This window comes from Dipodomys ordii, unplaced genomic scaffold (genome assembly GCF_000151885.1).
Source record: "Dipodomys ordii isolate 6190 unplaced genomic scaffold, Dord_2.0 Scaffold2, whole genome shotgun sequence".
NCBI classification, from domain to species: Eukaryota; Metazoa; Chordata; class Mammalia; order Rodentia; family Heteromyidae; genus Dipodomys; species Dipodomys ordii.
This window is the reverse complement of record NW_012267218.1, coordinates 22,832,888-22,846,939: the sequence shown is the minus strand read 5'-3', so window position 1 is coordinate 22,846,939 and position 14,052 is coordinate 22,832,888. Positions and strand designations below refer to the sequence as shown.

At 48.8% G+C, this 14,052-nt stretch overlaps 1 protein-coding gene across 2 annotated transcripts in view; it reads right to left on the bottom strand.

Annotated features, from left to right (window-relative positions):
- Nucleotides 1-1,483, bottom strand: part of Rps6kl1 (ribosomal protein S6 kinase-like 1) — a 17,595-nt gene extending 16,112 nt beyond the window's left edge. For both annotated transcript variants that reach the window (XM_013014332.1, XM_013014340.1), the window contains exon 1: nt 1,389-1,483. The gene's annotated coding sequence lies outside the window, so the exon portion shown is untranslated. The remainder of the gene's footprint in view (nt 1-1,388) is intronic.
- Between the last annotated feature and the right edge of the window lie 12,569 nt (nt 1,484-14,052).

Sequence of the window (14,052 nt, the reverse complement as noted above, 5' to 3'; positions counted from 1 at the left end):
CACTGGCCCCTGCCCCTGCCCGCACTGGCCCCTGCCCCTGCCCATTCTCCCTTCCTGCTGGTCCTATGGGACCCTCTCATCCTTTAGTTCAGCCTAATGGCCCTTTCCCATGCCAGGGTGGATTGTCCTGATTGCTTTGGTTCTGTGGTCCTGTGGTCCGCATGGTCAGTGAGTACAGATCTCTCATGGAGGAAACTGGGCATATTGCTGGGCCTAAGAGGCAGATTCAGTGCCATTTTGGGGTTTTTATTCGTTTCTTTCTTTCTTTGTTAGCAGTAATGGAGATTGAACTCAAGGCCTTTACCTTGCTTGGCTGGTGCTCTATCATTTGAGCCATGCCTCCAGCACTGCTTTTTACCGTTGTTGTTGTTGGTGGTGGTGGTAGTGGTATGTGTGTGTTGGTACTAGAGCTTGAACTTGAACTCAGGGCCTGGGCACTGTCCCTTAGCTTTTTCACTCAAGGTTGGCCCTCTACCACTTACAGCTTTTTGGTGATTAATTGAAGACAAGAGTCTTACGGGCTTTCCTGCCCAAGCTTCAAAGCATAATCCCCAGATCTCAGCCTCCTGAGTAGCTAGGATTACAGGTATGAGCCACTAGCACCTGGCTTTTCCAGTTATTTTGGCTATGAGAGCCTTAAGGACTTTTCTGCTTGGGCTGACCTGGGTGTGAATGGACACTAGATATGAGAGAGCAGGATAGCCCAGCCCTGTAGAGGCTCTTTCCTCCTGTCCCAGAGGCCCTGTAGCCTTCGTGTCAGGAGCTCCTCCCTCATGAATGTGTAACACACATGGATGGCTAGGGGGACTCGGGCAGTGGACGAGGGAGAGGAAAGGGCGCGGGGAGGGGCCGCAGCCCTGCTCTGGCCCTCACTCCAGCCTGGCAGCCACCTTACCTTTCCCAATGTATGCCAATGGGAAAGGGTGGGTTGGGAACTCCCAACCCCAGGCTTTCTGGACCTCATGGCTGGGAGGAAACCAGTAACAGGATGAAGGGAAGGGTAGGAAGGAAACCCACATTCCCCAAACCGCGGATGGCTGAGCCCCGGCCAGGACGCAGGCAGGAGGTGAAGGAAACCCGGCCCTCCCTAATAGGCCCAGCCCTGGGGGTCATGCAAGCCCCTGAGGCCTGGGTTCCAGGGCCACCCTGCCGGCTCAGGTCTGGCCGTGGGAAGCGGCGCGTGCAGCCCGCGAGGCCCTGGGCAGGATGCACAGGGCGCGCAGGGCACACAGGGCGCACAGGGCACACAGGGCGCGCAGGGCACACAGGGTGCACCGTCCTGCGGGGAGGGGCGCGGCCAGGGAAGGCAGGGCTGCAGCACCGGGAGGGAGGAGGCCTGTTCGCTGGGGAAAGATGAGAGGATGGGAGGAGCTGGGCAGACACCGTACCTGCCCGAGCCAGGAGCGCGGTCCGGTCCGCGGGGCCAGACCTGCCGGCTGGCCGACACCACCCCTTCACCTCCGGGATGAGCGGTCCGCCGACGTGCCGGCCTGTCAGGTGCAGGGAGGGGTGGGGGCGGGAGGGCGAGGAGGTCTCGTCCGGTGCTGCCCGGTCATTGGCTGTGGATGATCTCATTCTCCACCGTTAGAATAAACCACCAATCACCGCCAGGCTTGGTTTCCGCCAGCCCTTAAAGTCACAGGTCTGAGCATGAGGAGCAGGGGCGGGTCGGAGGGGGGGCGGGGAAGGGCGGGGTTGGTGAGCTCTGTCCTGGAGGGTGGGGTGAGGGTGGGCAGAGGAAGTGTATTGTCGTCCAGGTGTGCCCGGAGGGGCTGCTTCGGGAATCCAGGACAGCACTCAGATGCGTCTAGGAGTCTCAGAGTTTCACTCACTTATTTAAACAAGTTATGATTGTGCATTGAGAGTCCACTCTGCCCACGGGGCTAGACGTTGAGGGGTTAAGAGGGCCTACACAGGTTTGCTCAGCTCCTCATGGGTTTCTGGTTTGGTGAGGGGTACAAAAGCTAAATAACAGATGACGTGGGCTTTCCTTGTGATTGAATGTGTGAGAGGGAGACGCAGCACGGGGCTGTGATCTAGCCTGGGGGTTAGAAGGTATCGGCAAGACAATGAGAGCCAAAGGGAACTGCAGTCCCACACACTGTCCCTGACCCGCTCCCCTCACCTGACCCCCACCCCTCCCCTGCTTTCTCCATCCCTGAGGAGCTGTGGCACAGTGTCCGGCCCACACACCTGCCAGGTCTCCCACCTCTTACCAGAGATGACCTGCTCTGCACCCCATGGAAGCCAACCTTCCCCCTTGGGCATGAATCCTGCCCACCACCTATTCAAGGATACCACCATGCTGGCAATTCTCCTCCTTTGCTGCACAATTAATTTTGTTTCTTACTGGATCATTCACATCTTATATAAATGCAATGCCATTGCTTCTATCTTAAAGCAAACGAATACCAGGTGAGGTGGTAAACACCGAGTCCGTGGTAGGCATTGGTAGTTCTTCCAATCTTCTGGGGAGGCGGAAGCAGGAGGATCCACTGAACCTAGCTGTTCCAGCTAGTCTAGGCAGCACAGTGAGACTCTGTCTCTTTAAAAAATAAAATCAAAACAAGAAAACGAAAGATATTCTTGCTTTCACTTTTTCTTTTCTCTCTCTCTCTCTCTCTTTTTTTTTTGGGTCCGGTTGTGGGGCTTGAACTCTGGGCCTGGGCGCTGTCCCTCAGCTCTTCAGCTCAAGGCAAGCGCTCTACCACTTGAGCCACAGTGCCACTTCTGGCTTTTTTCTTTTTGCTTATGTGGTGCTGAGGAATTGAACCCAGGGCCTCAGGCGTGCAAGGCAAGCGCTCTACCACTGAGCCACCTTCCCAGCCCCACTTTCACTTTTTCCTCTACCTACTGCCCTAATTTTGCAGAGAAACTCCTTGAAAGAAGCCTGAAACTTGTCTGTTTTCAGACACTCTTCCTTAAACTCTCTTCAATGGAGTTTCTCCCAGCTGGGAAAGTGCTCTTGGTCAAGTTAGGGATCATCTTCTGGTAGCTAACCTTCCTGGTGGGTCCTCACTTTTTTTGTGTTGAGTGATTAGGAGCATCCAGAAAGGTGATTATAGTCTCTCCACACACTGCCTCCCAGGCCTCCAGAAACACTCTTAGCTTTCTCCTTTGCCACTTACTGTCTCTCTCCCTCCCTCCCTCCCTTCTTTCCTCCCTCCCCCCCACCCCTCTCTTCTTACATTCAGGGCCTGGGCGCTGTCCCTGAGCTCTTTTGCTCAAGGCTAGCACTCTACTACTCTGAGCCACAGCTCCACTTTTGGTTTTCTGTTGGTTAATTAGAGATAAGAGTCTCAGGGACCTTCCTGCCTGGACTGGCTTTGAACTGTGATCTCTCATTCTTTTTCCCCACATTGCTTTTCTTTTATTTTCTACCAGTACTAGGGAAAGTTTTCAGTAAACAAAGTTTCAAGGGAGAAGCAAGAACTAAGGTTTCACTCCCCGCCTCCTGCCCCCATTACATTCAATTTAGGGAGTAGTAGTGTTAGAGTTTGAACTCCCAGTCTGGTACTTGCTAGGCAGGCACTGAATCACTACAGCCACGCCTCCAACCTTCATTATGTTCAATATTTATTGACATACTGTTCATATAAATTTCTTCTGTTAAAATATACCTTTTAAAAATGTACACTGGTCCGAAGTATTTTCCAGTTTTGCAGTTCATAGTCTAATGTAGAACAGTTAAACCCTTACCTCAAAGAATCCCAATATACCTCCTCCTCAACTTTCTACCTGTATGGATTTGCCTCTTCTGGAAACCTCATACAAAATGGCTTCATCATAAAAATGACATCATCATATAAATGGCATCATACAACTCTGGGGCTTAGCACTGTCCCTCAGCTCTTCAGCTCAAGGCTAGCAAGCTACCACTTTAGCTACAGCGCCACTTCCGGTTTTCTGGTGGTTTATTGGAAATAAGAGTTTCACGGACTTTCCTGTCTGGGCTGGCTTTAAACCGCGATCCTCAGATCTCAGCCTCCTGAGTAGCTAGGATTACAGGCGTGAGCCACCAGTGCCCGGCAGTATTTCATTCTTTTTATGGCTGAGTAATATTCCATTGTGTGTATGTGTGTATATATAATTTTATTTATTCATCAGTTGATAAATACTTGGGTTACTTCCACTTTTTTACTATTATGAATAATGCTAATGTCAAAATTTATGTACACATTTTGTGTCAACATGTGTTCAACTCTATTGAGTGTTATGTAGGCGTGGATTGTTGGGTCATATGGTAACTCTATGTGTAACTTGTTGAGGAATTGCCAGACTTGCTTTCCAACAGAGCTGCCCCATTTTACATCCTCATCAGCTATGCAGGAAGGTTCCAACTTCTCCAGATCCTTGCCAAATTTTGTTGTTGTTATCTTTATGATTGCAGCCATCCAGAGGGTGTGAAGCAATATTGAATTGTGGTTTCAATTTGCATTCCCCTAGTGGCTAATGATATTGAGCCTGTCTCATGTGTTTGTTGGCTATTTGCATATCTTCTTTGGAGAAATGTCTGTTTAAATTCTTTGGCCCTACCTGCAATTGAAAAGGGGCTGCCAAAGCAAATTCCATCCCTCCTCTGCTTAAAACCCTGAACAGGCTCCCATTTTACTCCTGAGGCCTCCAAAGTCTTTGGTTTCTCGGCCCCCCTGCAATTTCTTCTCATCTACCAACCTCACTCAACCGTGGAGCATGACAGGCACCTCTCTCTCTCCAGGGTTTATGTTTCACAGCTGCCCCTGCCTGAAAAAAGCCTACCTCCAGAAATCTACCCAGCGACCCCTACCCTGTTTGGAGTCATTACCCTGCAGTGACTTTCTTGGGAGTCCTTTGATGGTCTCAGTCTGTCCCCAACACCTCTACTCTGTCTCATCCTGCTCTGCTTCTGACTTCCATTGGACTCAGCACCATGGCCTGCTCTGGAGTTGAACTGTTTGTTTGGGTTTTGTGTGTGTGTGTTTCCTTTCTTTCTAGACATGCACTGGTGGCTCACGTCTGTAATCCTAGCTACTCAGTGTTGAGAAAATGGAGAACAAAAAAGGAATAGGCCAGACTCGATCATCAACAGGCCAGGACTGTTTATTGAGAAACAGCGAGGGGCACAGACCTTCTCGAGGGTTTGGAGGGTGTGCCAGAGAGTCAGGACAGGAGCTGGGTTTTTATAGGAGGTCTGAGCAAGAAGGGCAGAGGTTAATGAAAAAGCCACCAGGTCAAGGGAGGTGGGGGCCTTTCAGGTGGGCCCGCAATGGGATGTTTACAGCTGGGCTTGGGTGTATTGCCCTGCCTGCACATCAAACAAGTTCGCACACCTGGGATTTTGCCTGGCATCTGTGTGGGCCTGGGACAATAGGGCGGAGGTCAATCTTTCATATTCCATCTTTAGATACATAAAATGATCGGGCCAAGAGGAGAGAGGCAAGTCCTTTACTCAGAAGGCTGAAATCTGAAGGTAGTTCAAAGCCAGCCTAGGCAGGAAAGTCCATGAGACTCTTCTCTCCAATCAATCAGCAAAAATCTGAAAGTAGAGCTGTGGTTCAAGTGGTGGAGCACTAGCCTTGAGCAAAAAGCCCAGACACAGCTGGGCACTAGTGGCTCATGCCTATAATCTAGCTACTCAGGAGGCTGACATCTGAGGATTGTGGTTTGAAGCCAGTCCAGGTAGGAAAGTCCATAAGACTCTTAGTTCCAGTTAACCACCAGGAAACTGGAAGTAGCATTGTGGCACTGTGGCTCAAAGAGGTTGAGTGCTAGCTTTGAGGTGAAAAAGCCCAGGAATAGCACTTAGGCCCTGAGTTCAAGCTCCATGACCGACCAACCGACCGACCTGACACACCCCCTTCCCCCCCAGAAAAAGAAAAAAAGGCTTAGGGGCAGCTTCCAGGCCCTGAGTTCAAGCTTCAGGTCACACACACACACACACACACACACACACACACACACACCAAAAAAGGAATTAACTAGGAAAAGTGGTTGGAGAGGGAGGAGACAACACACACACACACGCACACACACACACACACCAAAAAAGGAATTAACTAGGAATGGTTGGAGAGGGAGGAGACAAGATATGTATAAATGCCTTGAGAAATGAAGGGAGGAAGCTATTTACTGATCAAACAGATGGCCTAAAGTTTGATAAAAGTTAACAGCCATTCATGATAAAGATGAACTCTTGCGTAACAAACTTTAAACAAGTTTATGAATTCCCTTCTTAAGTTGATAACAGGTTATCTACCAGAAAGTCAGAGCAAAACCCACACGAAGTGATGGAGTTTTCAAAAAAGTTCTGCAGCACAGCTGTCCTGGCATGTGGTGGGATCACTTCCCCACTCCTTTGGAAGTTAGGGTGAGTCATAGGACTTGCTTTGAAGTGTGCATGGACAAGGCCAATATGCTTTAGAGCGAGAGCTTCAAAAGCCAGTGTATAATTCACCTCGACCTTTCATCAAGCCCTAGGGATCTGGAAACACAGTTTGCATAAGCTTGGATTTCTTGGAAACAAGGGAACCCCCTCCTCTAGCCCATGGCCTGAACTGGATTCAAGTATGAGTAAGAAATAATTTTTTGTTGCATTAAGCAATTTGAGAGAGGATGTGTGGAGGAAGGGATGGCTTTCAATGTTGCTGCCGTTGTTATTTTTATGAAGGGAAAGATTTCTACACACAAAGGTGTGTTCACTGGTGGCGCACTGGTGGCTCATGCTTATAATCCTAGCTACTTAGGAGGTTGAGATCTGAGGATCATGGTTTAAAACCAGCCCAGGCAGAAAAATCCATGAGACTCTTGTCATTTCCAATTAACTACAAAAAGCCAGAAGTGGAGCTGTGGCTCAAGTGGTAGAGTGCTAGCCTGTAGCACAAAAGGTCAGGGACAGTGCCCAGGCCCAGAGTCTAAGCCCCAGGACCAGAAAAAAAAAAGTATATCCACAAGGATCGTTAATTATAACAACAAAATGGAGGATATAGCTACCCAGCAATATATCAGTTCATCTAACTATAGGATACCCAAATGATGCAATCTAATTCAATACTGAAAAACCATACTGTGAAATGCAGCAGACACCAAGCTGAAAATGAACTATGTAACTGTGGGCGGCAATGTGAGGGAAATAAGTGGGAGAGAGTGAAGGGGTAACATTGTCCACAAAGAGATGTACTTACTACTTAACTCCTCTGTACATCACCTTTAGAATAACAATTTTTAAAACTTTACCATAAAAAAATCACACCATGAGTTACGCTAGTGACTCAGACCTATAATCCTAGCCACTCAGGAGACTGAAATCTGAGGAATGAGGTCAACACCAGCCTGGGCAGGAAAGTCTGTAAGACTCTCATCTCCAATTAATCACCAAAAAACTGGAAATAGAGCTGTGATAGAGTGCTAGCCTTGAGCACAGGTCAAGTGAGGACCAGCACCAAAAACAAGCAAACAAAACCCATCAAGCTGGACACTGATGGCTCACTTCTATAATTCTAGCTACTCAGGAGGCTGAGATCTGAGGATCCCAGTGCAACGCTAGCCTGGGGCAGAAAAAGTTGTGAGACTCTTATCTCCAAGTAACCACCGGAAAACTACAGAAGTAAAACGGTGGCTCAAAGTGGTAGAGGGATATAACCTTAAACCAAAAAGCTCAGAGACAGTGCCCAGGCTCTAAGTTCAAGCCCCAGGACAGACAAAAACCAAACCAAACCAAACCAAAAACCAACCCTATTGTAGAAGAATATCTAATGTCACTGATGACACTGTATTGTTTGGAAATAAATTCGTAAGCAAGAAGTATACTATGAGCCGGGCACTGGTGGCTCACGCCTGTAATCCTAGGATCGCGGTTCAAAGCCAGCCGGGGCAGGAAAGTTCGTGAAACTCTTATCTCCAATAAACCTCTAGAAAACTGGAAGTGGTGCTGTGGCTCAAGCGGTAGAGCACTCGCCTTGAACTGAAGAGCACAAGGACAGCGCCCAAGCCCAGAGTTCGAGCCTCACGACCAAAAAAAAAAAACAAAACAAAACAAAAAAACAAGTATACTATGCTCTCATTTTAGTATTATAAGTTAAGCATATGGTAGAATATCTCCCTGGCTTCTTCCTTTGCTCCTTGTCTTCGGCAGGGTGAGGTATCTTTTGACATGATGAGCTATAATACAAAAAAAATTATGCCAAGAAACATGATCCCTTTTATGAAAAGCCACAGTGATTTGGTTTGTAGATGGTCTCTGTGAGGACACACAAAATCTCCCCAGTCACTCTCCCAGTGTGGATCTGAGACGTAGAAGAAAGACAAGAAGACAAGAAAGCCAGAGACTGAGGGCTCCCTCTTTCTGGCTCTAGTCTACACCAATTTTGTAGCAAAGCTGAAAAAAGAAATAGTGTAGGGCTGGGAAGGTGGCTCAGTGGTAGAGTGCTTGCCTTGCATGCATGAGGCCCTGGGTTTGATTCCTCAGCACTACATAAGCAGAAAAAGCCAGAAGTGGCGCTGTGGCTCAAGTGGTAGAGCGCTAGTCTTGAGCTGAAGAGCTGAGGAACAGCACCCAGACCCAGAGTTCAGGCCCCATGACTGGCAAAAAAAAAAAAAGAAAAGAAATAGCGTAATGCATGTCTTCAGGATTTGGGAAGAATCTGTAGTAGACTATTAAAAAAAGTTTTTGGAGGGAAATATGGAGGGAAGACATAAGCACCAAAAACCTGAAACTGCGGTTGGTACCAACCCCTATATAAAAGTGCTACACCACCACCACCACCACAGTCCACCTGCTGACTGAGACCTCTACCATGTGACTCACAGGCGGGCAGTGCCTTCACTGTGGATACACTGAACAAAGAGGTGATTCCCGGCTGTAGTGGGAGAGGGCAGAGCGGTGTGTGATTTTACTACGTTGCTCAGCACAGCATGTGGTCCAAAACTTAGGCGTTTTTATTTCTGGGATTTTTTTTTTCTACTTCATGTTTTCCAGCTGTATATTTATGACCAATTGAAACCTGGAAAATGGAAGTGCAGATGAGGAGAGACTATAATAGACCTTTGAGGGAAGCGTGGAGTTCAGGGTCCGCTTTAGTTGGTAGATCTTTGGCCCTAACAGCATGGTTATTGGAGTGAGGCCTTTGCTACCTGGTTATTTCCAGAAGCGTGGGGCTATTACTGAGTGTGGATTTCAGGAGCCTGGTTATTGAACCAGGTGGCCATATAAACCAGGCGTAAAACAGGCCCTAAGAGTTTCTTGTTATCATAGCTACATAACAAGCTTTCCTAATAGCATGGGAATATTTTCTTCTCAAGGGAAAAAGCAGTGGGTGGCAGAAAAATGTACATACACAAAGATAAAGCCTGAGTGAAACAGCCATGTATCATTGCTGAAACTAATCTCTACTGGCTAGAGCTAGTCTTTAAAGAGGGATCCAAAGGCACCCAGAGCCTCCGGAGTCTGGACATAAGAGATGTTCTCAGCCCTCCTCAGCTCAGGCTCTGGTGAGAAGCTGCATTTCCTGTCTGTCTGGGAGGACAGCATCAGAATGCACCCCAGTTCTGGCTGGGCTCTCTCAGTCCTGCATCATGACCTCTGGGACGCCACAGGCTTGGCCCTGATACACAGGGAACTACATGTGAACCTCAGCCTGCTCGGCCTCCCTCCCTTAGACTCAGCTTCTGTGTCTGTGAAGCAGCCAGCCCGGCCAGCTGTCAGCCTCTGACCCTTGGAGATGCTGGGGTGGGAATTTCTGGGGCAGATTTCTCACCCTCAGGACATATCCAGCCAGCAAGGAGACCCCACAGACTTTAGGAGCAGACTGATGGTACTGAGGACTCTGAGGGACAAAGGACTAACCCTTTGGGAGAGCCACCATTTCCCCAAGCTAAACCTCTGATCCCCTGCTGAGCTGCCAGGTGTCCCATGTCTGTAAGCACCAATGCTGTCACTGTGGGCTGGGCAGTGTCAGCACAGGGGCTCGCCTGCTGGTGGCTCCTGGGTGGCCCAGTCTGGAGGGTGGGGGTGGGGAACAGGGCCTTAGAGGAGAGGAAAAGGGAACTCACAAGTAAAGCTGCGCTGCTGACTTTGGGCACTAACTCTTGAGGACAAGTTGAAGTGACCTTGCAGAAGAGCTCATTCTCCAATTCCATGGGGCAGGTGGGGGGGAGGGGATAGGAGGTTGGGCAACACAGTACCCATCCCACCATCCAGGTGACACCCCACAGTCCTCCCTACCTGCTGGGGCCCGGCGGTTTCCATGGTAACAAAATAATCTCAGGGATTAGAAACAATCCATCCTTTTGGTTGGTAGCCCTCTCCCGCCCCCCACACCAGGTGGGGGTCTCATTTGCCTCTGTCCCAGCCAATGTCATGAAGAGGGATGCTCGGGCTTTCCTCCGGAAAGGGAAGGGTCTGGCTCCTCTAGGAAAACAGCTGCTGGGCGCCGGTGCTGACAGACAGCCATCTTTCCATAGCTCAGCTCCGTCCTGTCACCGCCCTGTCTGGAGCCTTGATTTCCCCCCAGACTTTGTGCAGGGGCCCTTTCTGCTGACCCACCCAGATCCCACCTCGCAGATGGTCTGGCCTGCTTCTCAGGCTGGGAGGACGCTCTTTTCTTCCAGCCTCCATCCCTGGAGTGAGGGGTAGAGAGCTTTCAAATCCACCTCAGTACACTTGAAAAGTCTGGCTGGTTTAGCTCACACGGCTTTGGGCAACACGGGCTCACATCCTTCATTTGTAACATGAGAAGGTGGAAATCTGTACATTTTCTTTCAGTCCTGAATTCCAAGACCATGTTAAGTTGTTCCCATTTAACAAAACTCAGGAACTCCCGCCATGCAGAAGAGCGCAATTCCTACCATCAGCAGCAGACCTCTCTCTGTCTAACTCTAGGTCTATGTCTACCACTTGCCTCTATCTGGAACTGGACTTTCCTGGTCATCTCAGAGATGGCATCCTCAAGATGCAGCTCAAAGTCCTTTCATTCACCTTCCTTCCTTCCTTCCTTCTTCCCTCCCTCCCTCTCTCTCTCTCTCTCCCCCTTTCTTTTTTTGCAGTGATGTGAATTGAACCCAGGACTGTGCTAAGCAAGCACTCTACCATAGAGTGACATCCTCATCTTTTAAACAAACTTTCTAAGGCCTGAGGCAATGTCTTACTCCTCTCTGTGTAGCCCTACTAATTTAGGTGCTCTACTTGCCTCAGCCTCTGCCCAGTGTTACATCGATTGGGAATCAAAGAACACTGGGGCTTTGCTATTAGGAAAGCATCACAATGCTTCCTGAAAGCCCTTCTTTAACTCCCCAAGTTGTCATCTTTGTTTTGATGTAGGTTTTATGTGTGCACGCATATATGTGCCAGTATTGGGGCTTTGAACTCAGGAGCTCATGCTCTTGCTTAGTTTTTTTTTTGGTTGTTGTTGTTGTTTCAAAGCTGGTACTTGAGCCACATCTCTGCTTCCAGCTTTTTTTTCTGATTAATTAGAGATAAGAGTCTCACAAACTTTTTTGCCTGGGCTGGCTTTGAATTGATCTCCTCAGATTTCAGCTTCCTGAGAGCTAGGATTACAGATGTGAGCCACTGGTGTCCAGCCTAGAGTGATCTTAAATCTGCTCTTCATATGATCATGATGTTACACACACCATAAATGTTACTTCCATTGGAAGGCTTTCTGTGACTTCCTGCCCTGAAGTACCTTCCTCTTAATCCCAATACCCTTCACCATTCTCTCCTTTCTCTCTGCTTACCTATTGTTGTGTAATAAACCAACTAAAAACAATTTGCTTTTTTTTTTTTTTGTCAGTCATGGGGCCTGAACTCTGGGCCTGGGCACTGTCCCTCAGCTCTTCAGCTCAAGGCCAGTGCTCTACCATTTGACCCACAGTGCCACTTCTGGCTTTTTCTGCTTATGTGGTGCTGAGGAATTGAATCCAGGGCTTCATGCATGCAAGGCAAGCGCTCTACCACTGAGCCACCTTCCCAGCCCCTCAAAACAATTTGTTATGGTATCTTTTTATCATTGTTCTGACCAAATACCTGGTAGAAACAACTTAAGGGAGGAAAGATTTGTTTCATGGTTTCAGAAGATTCTGTCAATTTGGCCCTGTCAAATCTCCACATCTTGGTGGTGAGTGTGGAGGAGGGTATTCACCTCATGGAGGACAGGAAGCCAAATGAATCCAAGAAAAACAAGATAATGCCCTTCAAAGGCTCATTCCCAGTGACCTACTCCCTCCCACTGGGCCTTACCTTCCACAGTTCTACCACCTCCCAATTATCTATTCAAATTTTTAATCCATCAGTGGATTAAACCATGCATTATACTAGAGCATGAGATCTAATCATCCCTAGAAACTCTCTCCTGGGCACACTCAGAAGTGTGCTTTGCTAATCTCCTACTTATTTGTCAATCCAATCAAATTACCAATCAAGATTAACCATCATGTTTGTGGTTATGTGAGTTAGGAAATCAAACAAATTCTGTGGCCTTGGCTGAGATGACAATGTAATGGCTGAAGGAGCTTGGGACAGCCACGCAGGGCTCATTATCTCCCCATTTCTATGGGGTCAGCTTGAGCATCCTTCCAATACAGTGATCTCAGGTTGGTTGACTGCCTAGCAGCTCAGAATCCCAAGAGACCAAGATGGGAGCATTAGTGCTTTTGAAGGTCTCTTCTGTCACATCTGTGATCAAAACGGACCAGATTAGCTCAGATCCAAGGGGAGGGGGCAGGGAAGCTCCTTTAGAGCTGAAAAATGTCAAGGCCATATCTAGATCTTGTCTATCATCTGGGCAACAAAACATTTTCTTCTTTCCTTTTTAGGGAGAAGGAAACAGGGTCTCATTATATAGCCTCGGCTACTCTCAAATTCCAGATCCTTCTGCTTCAGCCTCTGTGTGCTGGTGTATACAGCCACATCTGGCTTGAGCCATCTCTCTCGGTAAATCTTGTTAGCAAATAGGTTCAACCCCATACTGCTTCTGTTTTAAAATATAAGGTACTCAAGAGTATTTTTCCTTGAGGATGCCATGTCCTCTAGACACCCTTGGGGGACTGTGTCTCTGGGGAACATAAAACCTTGGGGGTAAGTCCTGCATACCCCATTCTGCACTGGTTCCTGGGTGCTTAGAGTGGCATCTGTGACCCATGTGGTGATGCACAAATGGTGACCATCAAATGATGTGAAGAAGCTTCTGGCGTGGTCAAATGGACTCATCATGATGTTCCTGCCTTGGGCCCCTGGTCAGGGATGAGGGTTTCTGCTCCTTGCCTTCAGGTCCTGTCCTGGATTCTGTCTAGGTCTCAATAGGTCACTGGCCTGGGAGGGTGGGGAGGCCACTAACAATGGGTGATATCAAGAGCTGAAACCTGGGAGACGCAACAGGGCTGGGTTGGAGTCTTTGGGGCTGAGCACAGGGGTATGGCTGACCAAAGGGAAGGGCTAAGCTTTTCTCGGCTCAGTGGGTCAAAGGCAATGGCTTGGAACAGCTGTAGCTGAAACATTGGGAAGCAGGAAAGCAAAGTTCTCTTGTAAAGTGAGTCCCCTGGGACCAACCCACACCCTGCCTGTGATCAGCAGCCAGGAGCACATTCTGACCAGTATGTTCCCTCAGGGGCCCAGGCCTCAGTGAACAGATCGTAGAGGGCAGCTGCCAGAGCAGAGAGCCACCCCACCCTGCTCACCCTCCCAGGCCTGGAGTGGGCCCCTGCCTGGTCACTGTAGTTTTTCACGTTAAGTGAGGAAATAGAGCCAACAAGAGAATGGGGATCCACTCCTACTAACCTAAGGAACACAGAAAGACACACACATCTTGCCGATCAGTAGAGGGGAATGTGAGAGCACAAAGCTTGGTCTCAAGAAAAGTAGAATTCTTTTTCATGCTTCAGCATTCAAGAAGACAGAGAGAGTTGGGAAGAGGAAGAAGGTACCAGCAGATCCAGGTATCCAGGGCTGGAGAGATAGGAGACATGGTATAGTTCAGTGGCCTCACAGGCCAGGATGACTCCTCGAGGGCTTGAAGAGTCTGGGAGCCCTACTCAGGGTCCAGAGGCTGGACATGGGGCTGGGTGTGGAGAATCCATGCAGGG